General features: G+C 47.7%; 1 non-coding gene across 1 annotated transcript; it reads left to right on the top strand.

Annotated features, from left to right (window-relative positions):
- The first annotated feature begins 17,538 nt into the window (after nt 1-17,538).
- Nucleotides 17,539-17,615, top strand: Trnas-cga. The gene has a single exon. It is a non-coding gene; the product is annotated as a tRNA-Ser (tRNA).
- Nucleotides 17,616-18,806: the final 1,191 nt, after the last annotated feature.

Here is an 18,806-nt window from a genome sequence, read left to right as displayed (position 1 = left end):
GCCGGGCATCAAACACGAGTCCCAAGAAGCGTCAAGTGTCCACCACTTCAAGCAGGTGGCCGTCAAGGTAAAGTTCAGGATGAGGGTGGACCGTCTGACGCCTGCAGAAGTGCATAACTCGAGTCTTGGCAGTGGAGAACTGAAAACCATGAGTCAGAGCCCATGATGCTGCCTTGCGAACGGCGACTTGCAGCCTGCGTTCGGCGACTCCCATAGTCGTGGAGCTAAATGAGATGCAGAAGTCGTCGGCATACAAAGAAGGAGACATCGACGACCCCACTGCTGCAGCCAGACCATTAATGGCCACTAGAAATAAGGAGACACTCAACACCGAGCCCTGCGGGACCCCATTTTCCTGTATATAAGATGAACTAGAGGTGGCACTGACTTGCACCCGGAAAGAGCGGCGCAATAAAAAGCTTTGAAGAAAAGCCGGGAGCCGACCACGAAGACCCCACTATAGCAACGTGGCGAGGATGTGATGCCTTCATGTGGTGTCATACACCTTCCGCAGATCGAAAAATACAGCAACGAGATGCTGACGTTGGGCAAAGGCCGTACGAACAGCAGATTCCAGCCGCACCAAATTGTCTGTGGCAGACCGGCCCCGACGGAAGCCACCCTGGGATGGAGCGAGGAGACCGCACGACTCAAGGACCCAACACAAACGCCGCCCCACCATACGTTCAAGCAATTTGCACAAAACGTTTGTGAGGGTAATTGGACGATAGCTGTCCACCGCCAGTGGGTCCGCACCGGGCTTCAAGATGGGGACAATAAGACCCTCTCGCCATTGCGACGGGAACACGCCCTCGCTCCAAATGCGGTTAAAGATGGTGAGGATGTGTCTCTGGCAGTCCCTGGAGAGATGCTTCAGCATCTGTGCGTGGATGCAGTCCGGTCCTGGTGCTGTATCAGGGCAATCGGCGAGGGCAGCGAGGAATTCCCTCTCGCTGAAAGGAGCATTGTAGTTTGCAGAACAACGCGTGTGGAACGATAACGACGTCTGCTCAGCTCGCTCCTTGAGAGAGCGAAAGGCAGAGGGATAAGTTGCAGTAGCAGAGCTCTTAGCAAAGTGCGCAGCAAGGTGTTCAGCAATGGCGGCAGCGTCCGTGCAGACAGCGCCGTCCAAAGAGATCCCAGGGACACCCGTAGGGGTCTGGTGTCCATAAATCCGCCGTATCCGGGACCACACGAGCGAGGGGGAGACACGGGAGCCCAAGGAGGAGACATACCGCTCCCAGCACTCCTGCTTACGCCGTGTAATAAGACGACGGGCGAAGGCACGGAGCCTCTTAAAGGCGATGAGGGTCTCAAGAGACGGGTGCCGCCTATGACACTGGAGGGCCCGCCTACGGTCGCGAATAGCCTCAGCAATCTCCGGCGACCACCAGGGTACAGCCTTCCTCCGAGGGAGTCCAGAAGAGCGGGGGATGGCAGCCTCGGCCGCCGAAGTGATTGACGTGGTTAACACACGGACCACCTCGTCAATGTCACCCTTTGGGGGAGACTCAATGGTGGCCGCGGAAGTAAAACCCGGCCAGTCAGCCCTGTGGAGAGCCCAGCGGGGCAGGCGCCCAGAAGAATGACACTGGGGCAGTGACAAATAGATGGGAAAATGGTCACTACCACACAGGTCAGGATGCACTCTCCAGTGGAGGGATGGGACAAGTCCGGAGCTGCAAAGAGAGAGATCGATGGCCGAGAACGAGCCATGGGCCACACTGAAATGCGTGGGAGCACCGGTGTTCAAGAGGCTAAGGTCAAGCTGAGCCAACAAATGCTCCACGGCATGACCACGGTCATCGGAGACAGTCCCACCCCATAGAGGGTTGCGGGCATTGAAATCGCCCAGCAACAAGAAAGGTGGCGGCAGTTGGGCTAGCAGAGCAGCCAGGACATGCTGCACGACAGCACCATCTGGTGGAAGGTAAATACTGCAGACGGTAATAGCCTGGGGCGTCCACACCCGAACAGCGACAGCCTCTAAAGCTGTTTGTAGAGGTACAAACTCGCTGTGAAGAGAGTTAAGGACATATATGCAGACGCCACCAGACACCCTTTCATAAGCTGCCCGGTTCTTAAAATAACCCCAATAGCCACGGAGGGCAGGGGTTCGCATTGCTGGAAATCAAGTTTCCTGCAGAGCAATACAAAGGAAAGGATGACGGCTGATAAGTTGGCGGAGCTCAGCTAGATGGTGGAAGAAACCGCTGCAGTTCCACTGGAGGATGGTATTAGCCATGGATGGGAAAGACGTGAAGGGACTGGGGAGGCAGATTACGCCTCCGGGGCCCCTGCTGCTACTGAGTCAACACCTGGACAACAGCTATCTATTGCATCCGAGGGACTGGCGAGATCCATGTCCTCAGCAGACGCCAGAATCTCCACCTCATCCTCAGACGCAGAGCTTGTAGGAAGCGGTGGAATGGGTGCCACCGCAATGTCGGTAGCCTTGGGGAGTTTCTTCTTCTTCTGCTTCTCGCGCTGTGCCTTTGGTGGTTCAGGCTGGGAGGGCGTCACTGGGTCAGTCTCAGGGACAGACGACGACCGTGTGTCCCAACGACCAGGGACCGGCGGTTGTTTAAGCCACTTGCGGCTTTCGGCCTTGGTACCGGTCGGAACTTGGGAAGGGAGGTCCCCAAGGGACCCCTTCCTTACGAGAGTAGCCGAAGAAGTCTTACGCTTCTCCGGCTGGGAAGGGGGAACTGATGTCCCCGATGGTTGGGGGGGTGTTGCTCCTGAAGTAGATGGAGCAGGAGCAACAGTGGGTTTAGTGCCCCCCACCATCAAGGGGGCAGGTGTGGGACTTCGACTCTGAGAGCTGACTGGAGCGGATGGAACTGGAGCAGGAGTGACAGTTGCGGCATAAGAAGCTGTCATACGCACTGGATGAAGCTCCTTCTGCAGAATCGGACAGTCTGGCGAGCAAGGCGGATGGTGCACACCACAGTTCACACAGATTGGAGGCGGGGCACAGGGATGATCAGGATGGGATGGTCGACCGCAGTCGCGACAGATGAGGTCAGAAGCACAGCGTGAAGACATATGGCCGAACTTCCAACACTTGAAGCACCGCATCGGGGGAGGGATATAAGGCTTGACATCACAACGGTACACCATCACCTTGACCTTCTCAGGTAACGTGTCACCCTCGAAGGCCAAGATGAAGGCACCGGTGGCAACTTAACGATCCCTCGGACCCCGGTGGACGCGCCGGACGAAATGGACACCTCGGCGCTCCAAGTTGGCGCGCAGCTCGTCATCGGACTGTAAAAGGAGATCCCTGTGGAAGATAATGCCCTGGACCATATTCAGACTTTTATGGGGCGTGATAGTGACGGAGACATCCCCCAGCTTAGTACAAGCGAGGAAGGCCCGCGACTGGGCGGAGGATGCCGTTTTTATCAACACCGATCCGGACCGCATCTTGGACAAGCCCTCCACCTCCCCGAACTTGTCCTCTAAATGTTCGACAAAGAACTGAGGCTTCACAGACACAAACGATTCCCCGTCAGCTCTGGTACAGACGAAATACCGGGGCGAATATCTCTCGCTCTCATTCAAAGCCTTTCGTTCCTCCCATGGTGTGGCCAGGGAGGGGAACGATTTGGGGTCATACACATTAGCCTTAAAGTGAGCTTTGGAACGCTTAGAGACTGCTGACGGCTGGCCGCCAGCGAGAGATGATGTACCACGCTTCATTGCGGGTCATCCGCCCTGATGCCACCTACTCCGACCAAGGGCCCTCCCCACGGGCGCCACCCAGCCACAGCAAAGGCCACCTGGCAGGATGGCCATTGCCGGGAGTCCCGATGCCCCAGGGAGATGGGCATCTACTCCTTGGCATACGTGGGGAGTTAACGGCGCAGGCATCAGTAGAGCGATCCCTGTGTTGTCAGGGGGCTACAACCAAGAGGGTACATGGCGGCCCCACCACAACAGACTGGCTACCGTGCTGGATGTTAGGCGACATGTGGTCCATGGTCGTCGTCAGTGCAGAAAATGGCCCAGCACAGGGCTTGGCAGAAAGTGCACGCAGGAGCGTATCCATGCCCAAGCGATGGAGAGCAGGCAGGACTGCAATGCAACGACGAATAAGATTGCGAAAGTTCTCAACGCAAGATGGACACAATGCACCAAGTAAGGCGCCCTTCCCCAATCGGCTCGCTCTTCGGAAAAATTTTGACGTATGGAGGTCAAACCCGACAGGGGACCATCACATAAGGCCGAAACGTGTGAGACTCCTTTTAGTCGCCTCTTACGACAGGCAGGAATACCGCGGGCCTATTCTTACCCCCGAACCTGCAGGGGGACAAATTTTTGCGAGAATTTCGAATTTTGGTCGGAATTTCGAATTTTGGCGGCAATTTCTTTGTCCCAGATGTCTGTTGACATCCCACCCCACCCCCCACCCTGGAATTGACGGGAAATTAAAATTGACAATACCCTTTTCAGGACTCGAACCCTGGTCCTCCTGGCTGGAAAGCTTAGGTGTACCCCCCTACCACAATTAAAACACCAATGACGCTTGGAATTGACGGGAAATTAAAAATGGCTGTGTCCTTTCTGGGACTCAGACCCTGATTCTACTGGATGGACAGCTCAAGTGCACCCCCTAACACATGGAAACTGTCCAGATGCGGGAGAGGGAGGTTAGGTTAGTGTACTTTATTTATTTTTGGTCTGGAAAATGACGCAAAGATCGATCCTAATTACGTAATTAATCACAAAGATCGAGCCTAATTACACAACTATATGCATAGTGCTACACAAGGACGGCATAAACGCTCAATACAGCTCAAAAACTGACGATTCCATACAACTGGTGTTATCCTGCTGGGAAAAAATTTCGTAATACCACTAGAAACTAGCGACAGACACACTCAAAACTACACCGCGAAAAAGGCAGGGGTGTAATGTACTGCCTTTATTCATTTTGATTGGAAATATGTTCAAGTGACGAGATGCTGGTGTTGGACAGAGACGAGTTTAAAAAGCGTATTACCTGTGAGCATACAGGATCTATCACAGTTCGACATCAGAGTTTGCTACAGATGGCTGCCCATAAATCATCCTGCAGCCGAGGTAATCGAAGCCAATATATCATACCACAACTCATGGAAAAAAATGCGTCACAGTTGTAATTACACATCGAAATTGTTGTGAAAAAACCATCACTCCTCATGAAAACGTCACAATGCAGCGCTTGTACTGGGTGGGAAATCGTCATCCTGAAAGACTGCAGAGTGCAGAGGTGGTGGTTGCTGAACGTGCATTCTTCTCGATGTACAATCACAAACTGCCAAAAACCAAGGCCTTCTCATTTCCCTAACACCTTCCCTTCCCTGCTCTGCAATGCTCCCTTGGGCATCTCATACCCCCACTACCATCCTCTAAGTCCGCGGCCCGCACTCAGCTTTCAACCATCAGGCCGCCGCCTTAGAGCGACGCTACTACGCCTGCACCTAGTCAACTAAACAATAGGAGATAAAAGGACGACCGCCTCGAGTGCAACTTGTTCGTCTAAAATATAGCGACAGAGAGTGGCTGCGTCCAGCGACCGACACATCGACACATTACACTCCCCCCCCCCCCCCCCCCCCGATCTCTTGCGCCTATTTCCTGCATTCCTCTTGCTGTCGTATACTCGGTGCCATGTACAAGAACTGTCCTGCACCAATCAGAAGACATGCAAGTACTCCCTCAATTTCCCCAGCATTTTGGCGTATATTCCCTCGATTTATACGATTTTCCGTCATTTTATCGATTTTTTTATGTTGTCCCTTTGTCCCTTCCTTTGTAAGAGGCATTCCCCGTTACTAACGATCATTTTTATACAAAATGACTGATGCAAGGATAATTTAATTTCTGAACCGTGATCGGATGTGAACAGTGGGGGCTATACACCTCAGGAAAGGTATATTGTACGTATATCACAAGTGATCGATGTTTTAAGGAAGTTGTTTTTCATTTTACAATTTATACCATAGTTTATCGTAGAAAAACCTACAAGGAGAATGTATGTCATGGGCTGCAAATATATTTCTTACATTGGGATAGTAACGGTGTAGCATTCCATACGACTAATAGGTCTATAACCGCAACTATCTAACATTATAGCGTGTTTTAAGTGTAGAACATATTAGCCTTAGGAGTACATGTGTTTATGTCCTCTCTTACCAATACCTTTTTGCTACTGACACCAGACATTACAACAGTATTTTAGAATTGCTAGCGCAGTTGATTTACGTAAAACGCAGCAAACTCCTTCCGTTTGGAACTCCATCAAGCATAGAAACCACCCGTTTCTTTTTCTCAACCGTCTGTTATATCATCACAACAGTTTCATATCTACTGTAAAGCGATAAGGGGTGCTAATGTCCTCGATATTCACGCATCTGGAGAAATCTTGTGGTCTTGGATGGGTGCGAGACAGCAGTTACAGCCTTGGTTCGCACTGTTCCTACACGATACATAGAATGTAGCGGTCTACTTCTGGTCAGCTGCATGAAGCGTTGGTCAGAGACAATGTGAGAAGATCTTTTGGTCTCTAACTTTATCCGAAGAATGCGAGAATGCCCTGTGACTCCCATCCACATAGAGAAATATGCACTATGCACTACGATCGAAGTGCTAGAGATATGTAGGTCGCTGTCTGGTATACTTTGGTGTATATGTCCCAGAATTAACAATGCATGAACATACTGCACAGTCATCTACTTACATTCGCGATGGTACTCACCAAATAGTGGAGGGACTGTTTAGCGATGATACAGAAACTGGTAAGCATGCTGCCGCGTAATTGGTCAGTGTGAAATTACGATAAAATTGCTAAAATTGTTTGCACTGTCAACTATGATGCTTATTATTACAAACATCGACGGTATCTTTTCCATCCCAACAGTCCAGGTACGCTGCTGACTACCACAAAACGCGATTTACACTGTGTAATGTCTAGTTTCCTGGGGATGTCAATGAACAAAATGTGTTAATGTCAGATTAGAATCTGACACACACGTTGAAGTAGTGTAGGAAAAAAAAGATGTATGGCAGTGTACAAAGTGTGTTACAGCAGAAAAAGTGGTGTATCAAACAACAAAACAGGGTCCGTCTCCTGCGACTGATAACATCTGAGTGAAGGTTCTCGTACACTGTAGGTGATGAAACTTTGCATAGGCCTATGCAAGTGACATCGATCACTGGCCACCTGCTCCAATGCATAAATACCTGTATATTTAATAGGATCGTAGCATATGCTAGATCTGGCACGCAGACGGTATTCATTTCCGATGTACTGGAAGAGACAGATGTAAAAATCTAGTGGACGAAATATACGGAGCTTTTATAGTTCGTAATTTTTTTCTGCTGGATGGTACAAAATGTCGATGATAGAATGTTTGAGTGATAGACATGAATTGATCCTGAGAGACGCAGATCTGCTTCAATGTTAAGTCTTCCTAATTTTCCCAGCAAGAAACACCACTGTAACTGTTCGTACCTTCGTCGTGTTGCGGGAGCAGGCTTCATTTGATGCTGACCTTACACATCGCACATGGGTGGCGGAGCTACGACATGTTCCCACTTCCACAAAGGGTTCAAAACGCGCTCCTATAGAATTATCTCAGCTCACTCCGTTTCTAAAGAGGTTGCAGAATATGGTGGTTACTGCTCTCTCCGACTTCTGGGTAAAATTGCTAAAATTTATCTCACTGTCAACTGCCGTGTGTATTACAGTACATCACTTCATGTTAATGGCATCTTTCCAGTTTCGACCATCCACTGGGTATGCTGTTGATTACCGTCTAATGACTTGACTGACACCACTCCGTTGAGATGGAGGGAACTTTGACGGAACACTGGATATCTGCTACTTGTCACTGTAGAACATGGGATTAAATGTAGAGGTCATCACCTTAATACAATTGTTTTGAAGCGTTCCTCATTGCTCAGACTCCTCCTATTTACATATGCTGCGTTACCCGACACATGTTTTGATTTTTATTTCTTTATTTTTTCCACCAATAACATAACAATACCTCTTTTTATTTGTGCTACGTCACGCGTGTTGTGAACAGCACCTTCTGACGATGGACAACACCAGAACTGTAATCATGTACATGACTGCAAAACGAAGGAAGGATGTTTTTAAATGGATCACCAAGACATCCGCTACCCTTTCGATGCGAAGATGATATTAACTGTCCAGGTAAACACCTTCAAATAGTTTTGGAAGCGCTCTACAACACTGCAAACTCTTCCAGTTTCCATATGTTGCGTTGTCTTCCACATTTTTGTCAATGAGATACATTGCGTCTGATGTTTCATTTCTACCAGCCTGTGGTGTGGTAGCTGTACAGTTTATGCCAAGCGATGTCCAGTTTTCAGTGAGAGCCAAAGGATCAAAGTCTGTTAATGTTGGTCTCCAAGGTTTGGTAGAAAAAACAAAGTATGTGGCAGTGTACACTGATTGGATGTGTTACAACCGAAAATACAATGTTTCATACTGCTTATGAATGAGAGTCTGTTGGATATGGTAATGCTACAGTACATGTGAAGAGACTTTAGCAACTGTGGAAGTGACTTCGGTCACGAACATCCTGCTCCAATGAACCAATACCTGAATATTTAATAGGATCGTCACATATGTTTGGGTGATAGTCATGAATGCACCCTGATAGACACAAATCTCCTTTGGACCACCTGTACGCAGCTTGGAGATGTGTCGCAAAATCTTCATCCTTCCGCCATGTGATGCAAGATGTGTAGTCTATTCCCAACAAGAAACACCACCGTAACTGCTCATACTATCTCTCGTACTACCACGTGTTGCAGGGCAAAGCTTCCTTTGCCACTGACCTTACACACTGTACACGGTTGGTGGAGCTATGACAATGCGTTCCCATTTCCACCGAGTGGTGAAAACATGCTCCTGTCGCATTAACTCAAATCGGCCTGTTTCCCCACAGGATGCAGAAGGTCTTAGATATAGCACTCTCCGACTTCCAGACAGTTCAGACTTAAATTGGGACAAACACATGGACTAAGCTGCAGGGAGGACGGGACAGAGGCTTAGGAGCAGTTACAAGATGCAGAGGGACTGTCTAAAAACAGTGCTGGAGTTCTTGGTGTATCGGATCCTTAGCAGATAGGTCTGAAAGAAAAGGTGACTCGTTTCGAGATACGAGAGTGGCATAAATATGATTCACCAGTGGCTGTAATAATTAAAAGACGTCACTACAGCATCCAATGCAAATATGTGATTGAATGGATAGACTTGATTCCAAATTGCTGACAGCATTTCTGCCTGAAGGCGTAATACTATCAGCGACCGTGTGTGCCTGTAGACTCAAGACCGCTTTTTATGCAGGGTGATGGTAACATAGGCGTTATGGTCGTGTTATCAAATAGCGCGGTCCTTACGCGAAGTGTATGTTGTGGGTTGCAGAATCCCTCTGTGCTCAGCTTCAGATGTCAATTCTCAGTAGTGTTCCTCCAAAAGAACATCGTGTTCTTTCCATGGATTCCCAGTTGTCCTACTTGGTGAGTGTAGTCCGACTGTTGAAGAAAAAATTACACGCCATACAAAGTGATGCTCATGATCAATGTAATTAATTAGCTTATTAAATTGATATCAGTGACATGTCACCTGATGGGTGGAAGAGATGGCTACGGAACCGCGGAATGGTTCTTGACAGACTTTTTTTCATTCGCTGCGATGATACCGTTTACTGAATTTTCAATTTTCCCCCTACAGAGGGCAGGACAGGCTCTCACCATTTGTTTCATAAATGCTAGCATGACATAGCATCGCACTGGTAAAAGGAGCCCTATCATAATATACAAAACAGCTACATTCTCTTGAAAAAAAAATGGTTCAAATGGCTCTGAGCACTATGGGACTTAACTTCTGAGGTCATCAGTCGCCTAGAACTTAGAACTACTTAAACCTAACCAACCTAAGGACATCAAACATATCCATGCCCGAGGCAGGATTCGAACCTGCGACCGTAGCGGTCGCGCGATTCCAGACTGTAGCGCCTAGAACCTATTTTGGTGGAAAGAGGACATTTGTTATGGTCGCAAACATATTCTGCTTTTTTAAATATATGCTTGATTATAAATGCGTTAACGTCAGATAGAATTTTCTCCGTCCTCGAATGGCGAGCTTCTGCGGGTGAGGGGTCGGGTGGTGCGTGTCTGCTGTGGTGGTCGCTGGACACAGCCGCTCTCTGACCAGGGTAGGGGAGGCGGCGAGAGGGCCTCTGTCGCTATATTTTAGACGAACAAGTTGTACTCGAGGCGGTCGTCCTTTTATCTCCTACTGTGTTGGTGTAGGAGCATCGCCTTAAGGCTGTGGCCAGATGGTTGAAATCAGAGGGTGGTAGTGGGGGTATGGCATGCCCGATGGAGCATTGTAGAGGGGAGGGGGACGGGGTGGCGTTAGAGGAAGTGAGAAGGCCTTGTTTTTCAGCAGTTTGTGATTGTACATCGAGAAGAACCCACATTCAACTACCAGCCTCTCTGCACTCTGCAGTCTTTTAGGATGACGATTTCCCCTGCAGTACATGTGCTGCATTGTGGCCCGTTCATTACGGCTGCTGGTTTTTCACGACAATTTCAAAATATAATTAGAGCTGTGATGCACTTTTTCCCATCAGTTATTGCAGCATGTATTGGCTGCGATTACCTGGGCAGCTGGATGGTTTTTGAGCAGGCATCTGTAGCGAAGTCTGACGTCGAACAGCGTTAGATACTGTACAGTATCTATCTCTTAAATGTAATATACTTTTTAATCTCCTCTCTGTCCAGCACCAGCAACCGATTATTTGAACATATTTCCCACAAAAAAAAAATAAAAAATAAAGATAGTAGCTTACACCCCTGCGTTTTCCCGCCAGCTTGTAGGTGTAGGGTAAAGTTTGAGTGTGGCTGTCGCTAGTGTCGAGTGTTATTGCGAAATTTTTTCCCAGCAGGATAACATCAGTTATGTGGTATCGTCAGTTTTTGAGCTGTATTGCGCTTTTATGCCGTCCTTGCGTAGCGCTATGCATATAGTTGTGTAATTAGGATCGATATTTGTGATTAATTATGTAACTGGCACCGGTCTTTGCAACAGTTTCTCCACCAAAAATAAACAATGTACACTAACTTAACCTCCCCCTCCCCCATCTGGACAGTTTCCATGTGTTAGGGGGTGCACTTGAGCTTTCCATCCAGTAGAATCATGATTCGAGTCCCAGAAAGGGCACAGCCATTTTTAATTTCCCGTCAATTCCAAGCGCCATTGGTGGTTTAATTGTGGTAGGGGGGTACACCTGAACTTTATGCCCATGTGGACCAGGGTTCGAGTTCCAGAGAGGGTGCTGGCAATTTTAATTTCCAGTCAATTCCCAGGGGTGGGGTAGAGTGGGATGTCAGCGCAAGCCTGGGACAAAGAAATTCCTCCCAAAATTCGGAATTCCCGCCAATAGGGTTGGTTGTGGGGAGGGGGGTGCGGGACGGGGAGCAGGGGGCTGGGGTACACATGCAGCTGAGAAAACATGTGATGTCGTCTGGGGGGGGGGGGGGGGGAGGGTGGGTGTGGTCGAGGTATAGGTGGACAGGGGTGGTTAACTGATCAATTTAATTAATTTGTATATCAATTTCATATCAAAAGTGGAGTCATAATCCCGACTGCCTACTACTGGCGGGTGGGAAAAAAACCATGAAATAAGCAGAAGGAAACACTTGTCATTTCCAAAGTGTACCCAGCAGTCCAGTTAGCACACTGTGTGCGTAGGGAGCTAAAAAGAATGTGGCATAATGGTCGAGCAGCTCATCATAAGCCATATATTTCCATAGCCATAGCTAAGCAACGCTAGAGACGGTGTAAAGGTCGACGCCTCTGGATAGTGGACGACTGGAAAGGAGTGATCTGGAGTGATGAATCACGCTGTACTCTGTGGCAGTCAGATGGAACGGTTTGGATTGGAAATGATAGAGCGGAAGGATATCAGCACTTTTTACAGCATTGTGTACTGCATACAGTAGAGGAACGGTTCCGATATAATGATTATTTGCATCAGCATGCCAATGCACCTATTCATAAAGCAGCTTCTGTGAGCGAGTTGTTTGTGGAAAACAACATTCCTGAAGTGGACAGACTTGCTCAGAGTCGCGACCTGAAGCAAATGGAACATCCTTTGTGTGAATTAGAACGTTGACTTCGCTCGAGACGCAAATTGGCAATTGACCATAAATAATGAAACGTGTGCGGTCATCCACATGAGTGCTGAAAGGAATCCGTTAAGCTTCGGTTACACGATAAATCAGTCAAATCTAAAGGCCGTAAATTCAACTATATAAGTAGGAACTACAATTGCCAACAACTTGAAATAGAAGGAATACACAGAAAATGTTGTGGGTAATTCTAACTAAGGACGGCGTTTTATTGGCAGGACACTTAGTAAATGTAACAGATGTACTAAGGAGACTGCCTATACTACACCTGTCCGTCCTCTTTCAGAATACTGCTGCGCGGTGTGGGATCCTTCCCAGATAGGATTGACGGAGTACATCGAAAAAGTTCAAAGAAGGGCAGCACGGTGTCACTGAAATGATTGAGGATTTGAGGTGGACATCATTAAAACAAAGGCGTATTTCGTTGCGGAGGAATCTCCTCGCAAAATTTCGATCATATGCTTTCTCCTCCGAATGCGAAAATATTTTGCTGACGACGACCTACAGAGGGAAAAACGATCACCATAATGAAATAAGGGAAATCAGAGCTCGCACCGAAAGACATAGGTGTTCGTATTTTCCGCGCGCCGTACCAGATTGGAATAACAGAGATTTATATTGTGAAGGTAGCTCGAAGGACCCTGTGCCAGGCACTTAAACGTGATCTGCACATTATCCATGTAGATGAAGGGTGGACCATCCGATATCGATGTCCACTACTATCCTTCCAGATACGTCTGATTATATACCGTACTAAACTCTATAAAAAGCACTACGCCAGTATGAATCGATCTATATAACGGATATAAACGTGATAATAACGACTGTATCGGAAATTTGTTCCACTCCGATAGTCAGACACTGATCTCACGCTTATTGCTAGCAGCTGTTGTAACTACTTAGGGCGTGTTAAAACTCCTACAGAATCGAGTTAGTTATTCATTGCTATTTATGTTTTCTTTCAGCTTTTCCTATCAAACACCCCAGAGATAGATATTATCGGAGGCTGTATCGTATCCCGCACAAGTCGTATACAACAACTGAATACGGATGAACGAAATCCTCTATAAGGGTAGACGGTGAAGTAATGAATTAAAATTTGTGCTAAGGGCAGGACTTGACCCCTGGTCTTCTGCTTACAATGCAAATGTGCTGTACACTACACCATCTTTTTGTTTGTTTGTTTGTTGCAGACGTCACATGACATCCGTTCAAGTTGATCTTTGATTCCTTTACTCACCTTTTTTATTAAAGAAGATAAACTTGAGACTTAGTATGTCACCAGGAAAAGTATAAATATTTGAATGAAATACTTTAGGAGATGTTGAAGTTCAAATTCAAAGAATGCGTCGTGACACATGACAGTTTATACATAACGGGAATTCGAAGGCGTATCTCCTGCGAAGAGCAATCAGCCGTCATCTGTTACAATCTGAAGCGGTGAAATAAATTCAGCGTCTTTCAACGAAGATTCTCATTCAGATAATCTTATTACCTACCTAACCTTTCCAGAATTTTACTCGCGATTTGCAAAAATATTTTATCATGATGAGTACCACCTGGACACTATAATTTTAATATTAGCCGCTGACTGAATTCTGTACTGAGATCACAGGTTGCATTGTCTGGTTCGTGAAGCTGTCAGTAAAAGGAGTACTGATAGTTACAATGGACATTTTTGAATTTGTTAGTAACATTTAATGAGAATTTTAAACCTGCCCAAGTTTTCTAAGTGGAAGGCTTTAACAGAGCTGCTTTGGCTTCTGTTTGTTTTCCGTGAAAGCGACTTTCCACTTAACTCGTCATTTCCATGAGGTGCTGTGGTCTCTAAATACAGTTACGCCAACTCGCTGATAACAACCTTTTTCCCTTTGCCACTGGTTTTCAGCAGAGTAAAAATGGAGTAACACAAAAAAGTTTGTCGGAATTTAATTACAACCAGCACTTCTCTCTGGGAAATGTGTTGTTCCCTACTAAAAGAAAGACAACATACAACTTAACCTTGGATAGGAGGACGTATTTTTTTAAAATTTAATTCCTGGCAGCAGACCTCTGTTGTTGCAAACATTGGTTCCACACTTGGAATTTAACTGAATTTTTCTCCAGGAGGTGACGAATTGCAATTCCCCTAACACATCACCAACTGCTGAACAGAGAAGATTAAGTCACCTCAGGCTTTGAAGGCAAAGAGCTTGCAGTTGAATGAAGCTGTATGATGTGGTCCTCATCAAAGGAGTGGCCATCATTCTACTGGTTCTATTACACATTTCTTGTAGATAGGAGCATAATGAGGAAGAATCTCGGGAACAGAGCTCCTATACCCTTTTCATTGTATGTTTAGCACGGAAGTAAACAATACGCTGTGCTTTCCTGCAGAACGTGAATCGCGCGCTGGCGAGAACAGTCGCGCACAGGCGATTTTTGGGGTACTTTTATCCTGCAGCTGTGCTGGGATTCATGTCAGGCGAGGATCCGGGCACACCCTGTAGCACTAACGCAGGCACGGCCAAGAAATCGGCTCTCGAGCAGTTCCCTTGCTCACGTGCCACAGATATCACCCGGCTGCACACTTCCCCCACCACCACGCCACGCTGTCTGATCTTGAATAGGGAGAAGAGGAGAGGAAATTGCAAATGCGATGCAGTCACATTTCATATGGCTTCGTTTCGTATTTCTCAACAACATAGATCACAAACAAAACAAATTTTCAGTCTATTTTAACTATTTTTGAGATGTTGAAGACATAATATGTATATTTTCCTGGTACAAACTGTCTGCTTACGGACAGACGCGGACAATTTCACAGATGTTCACACTCTTCGTGTCACGTATTCATGACCTATTTACACTGAAGCGCTAAAGAAACTGGTACAGCCGGCAGGAGTGGCCGAGCGGTTCTAGGCGCTACAGTCTGGAGCTGCGCGACTGCTACGGTCGCAGGTTCGAGTACTGCCTCGGGCGTGGATGTGTGTGATGTCCTTAGGTTAGGTAGGTTTAAGTAGTTCTAAGTTCTAGGGGACTGATGACCTCAGAAGTTAAGTCCCATAGTGCTCAGAGCCATTTGAAACATTTTGAAACTGGTACAGGCAAACGTATTCAAATACACAGATATGTAAGCAGGCAAAATACGGCTCTACGGTCGATAACGCCTATATAAGACAAGTGTCTCGCGCAGTTGTTAGTACGGTGCTGCTGCTACAATGACATTTTATCATAGTTTAAGAGAGTTTGATCGTGGTGTTATAGTCGGCGCACGAGCGATGGGACACAGCAACTCCGAGGTAGCGATGAAGTGGGAATTTCCCCGTACGGCCATTTCAAGAGTGTACAATGAATATCGGAAATTAAATAAAACATCAAATCTCCGACATCGCTGCGGCCGGAAAAAGATTCTGAAAGAACAGGACCAACGACGACTGAAGAGAATCGTTCAATGTGACAGAAGTGCAACCCTTCCCCAAATTGTTGCAGATTTCAATGCTGGGCCATCAACAAGTGTCAGCGTGCGAACCATTCAACGAAACGTCATCGATGCGGCTTTGGGAGCCGAAGGCCCACTTGCGTACGCTTGATGACTACACAATACAAAACTTTACTCCTCGCCTGGGCCCGTCAACACGGAAATTTGACTGTTGACTGGAAACATGTTGCCTGGTCGGACAAGTCTCGTTTCAAATTGTATCGAGCGGATCGATGTATACGGGTATAGAGACAACCTCATGAATCTATGGCACCTGCATGTCAGCAGGGGGCTGCGCCGGCCGGGGTGGCCGAGCGGTTCTAGGCGCTACAGTGTGGAACCGCGCAGGTTCGAATCCAGCCTCGGGCATGGATGTGTGTGATGTCCATAGGTTAGTTAGGTTTAAGTAGCTCTAAGTACTAGGGGACTAATGACCACAGCAGTTGAAGTCCCATAGTGCTCAGAGCCATTTGAAATTAGCAGGGGACTGTTTAAATTGGTGGAGGCTCTGTAATGGTATGGAGCGTGTGCAGTTGGAGTTATATGGGACCCCTGATACGTGTAGGTACGACTCTGACAGGTGACACGTATGTAAGCATCCTGACCGATCACCTGCATCCATTCATGTCCATTGTGCATTCCGACGGACTTGGCCAATTTCAGCAGGACAATACGTCACCCCATACGTCCAGAATTGCTACAGAGTGGCTCCAGGAACACTCCAGCAGTGTAAACACTTCCGCTGGACACCAAACTCCCGAGACATGAACATTATTGAGCATATCTGGGATGCCTGGTAACGTGCTGCTGACAAGAGATCTCCACTCCCTCGTGCTTACAGCCCTTCAGGATTAACGGTGTCAGTTCCCTTCAGCACTACTTCAGAAATTAGTCGAGTCCATGCCACGTGGTGTAGCGGTACTTCAGCTTGCTCGCAGGGGCCTTAGACCATATTAGGCAGTTTTATCAGTTTCTTTGGCTCTTCAGTGTAGTTTGATAGTCGAAAATACCCTGTCACACACGTATGTTAATCGAAATATTTTATCACATTTGCAACCTCATTATGGAGACAGGGAAAAGCTTCCCGAAGAAAAGAACATAGATCTCGTGGACTGTTTTAACGTAAAAGAATTTGCCTTTAAAAGGGAATTACATCGCAAATCAGTCAGTTTTATCTGCACCTGTAGAGGGGAGCTTTCAATTCAAATGGCAAACGATCTCGACAACAGCTCAAAAAGATATGTAAGATCGGCGTTGTTCTCAATACATTTAGGAAATTATGTCTGAAATTCTTTTAAGGCCTCAATGAATTCGTCAAACCTTGTGTTTTCTTTAGGGAAATGAATGGTGTTTTTTGTCAGACTTTGTCCCATCTACAATGTGATTTTCTTTTTTAATGCATTCCATTCCAATCAGAAATAAGCTGTTTCTCGTCTTGCAATGTCTTACTGTGGGTAGTGAGCAGTCAAGTCCACTTAAAATGCGCGTTCTGCAGTCAGTTCCGTAGGTTCTAATTATGGTTCCTGCTCTCTTATTTCCTTCGTATATTCAACAATAGCGGGTTTTAAATCGAAAAATCGTTGCAGGCATACCTCTTGAGTTATCCAATGTACTTTACTTTGCAAATGCATCGAGAACTGTTGCAGCTGTCAGTGGATTAATGCACGCCACTTCAGAAAATTTACAGTACCTCGTCTCCTGCCTTCCAAACTTTACAGAAGCTCTCCTGCGAACCATGCAGAACTAGCACACGTTAAAGAAGGGATATTGCAGAGACATGGCTTAGCCACAGCCTGGGGGATGTTTCCAGAATGGTACTGGCAGAAGTAAAGCTGTGAGGACGGGGCGTGAGTCGTGCTTGGGTAGCTCAGTTGGTAGAGCACTTGCCCGCGAAAGGCAAAGGTCCCGAGTTCGAGTCTCGGTCCGGCACGCAGTTTTAATCTGCCAGGAAGTTTCATATCAGCGCACACTCCGCTGCAGAGTGGAAATCTCATTCTGGAAACATCCCCCAGGCTGTGGCTAAGCCATGTCTTCGCAATATCCCTTCTTTTAGGAGTGTTAGTTCTGCATGGTTCGCAGGGGAGTTTCTGTAACAGTCTGCCTTCGGCAGGGCAACAGTGCGGACGCGTACGTGTTGACTTCGTGCGGCGCACGAGCTCGCCTTGTTTACTTTCTGACGGCCGTTGCTTAAGTGCCGGCTTACCTTGTACGATCCATGGCGAACCGTTACCGTAAATCAACACTCCGATTTACTTTCTGCAACGATTATGCCCGACCCAAAGCACTTGAGGTGGAGCGTTTTCTGCGAGAGGAAGTGAAGTTCCCGGCGACCGATATTATAGGCATACATTTGTCCATCGTGAGCAGCACGGTCTATGTGAAAATCATTAACGACGCGGCGTGCGAACGCATACTACGTGAGACCAAACAGGGGCTCCGCTTCTGTCATGCTGATGGCAATGTGGGAGAGGTAACCGTCGACCACGCAGGCTTAGGTATGCGAACGATACGCATTTTCGAATTGCCATTCGAACTTCCAGCTGAGGAAGTCGTCGCGGCACTATGCCCATACGGCACAGTCCACGGCCACACTGCGGAGAAGTGGACACAGTTTCGGACGTATCCTGTCCTAAACGGGGTCCGACAGGTCACCATAGATCTCCGAAGCCACGTCCCGTCCTACTTACAGATCGGCGGATGCCGTGCCATAATTATATACGATGGCCAGCCTCGGACCTGTTCCGGGTGCGGCAAAGAAGGCCACCTTAGATCCGAATGCCTCCAACGGCGTATTACGCAACTTCCAGCTGCCGAAAAACCACCCACGTCGCAACCTACAGTGCTACCGGTGACCTATGCCGTTGCTCTGGCTTCTCCTACCACCTTGCAACGTCGCCCGGTCACCACAAACGACACCACCAACGAGCCCGACCAGACACCGACGGAGAGCGCCTCGGACGACCCGCCGCCTCGGCCGGCCATTGACGCCGCTCCGAAGATGCCGACGCAACCAGACGCTGACCCTGATCTCGGAAACACGATGGAGATCGACTCGCTCATCGTTCCCACAGCGGCCTTTCTGCCAGAACGACGTGACTCCCTTCCGTCGTCGGACACGGAGGGT

The sequence above is a fragment of the Schistocerca piceifrons genome, chromosome 2 (genome assembly GCF_021461385.2).
Source record: "Schistocerca piceifrons isolate TAMUIC-IGC-003096 chromosome 2, iqSchPice1.1, whole genome shotgun sequence".
In the NCBI taxonomy this organism is placed as follows: Eukaryota; Metazoa; Arthropoda; class Insecta; order Orthoptera; family Acrididae; genus Schistocerca; species Schistocerca piceifrons.
This window is presented reverse-complemented; position numbering and strand designations above follow the sequence as displayed.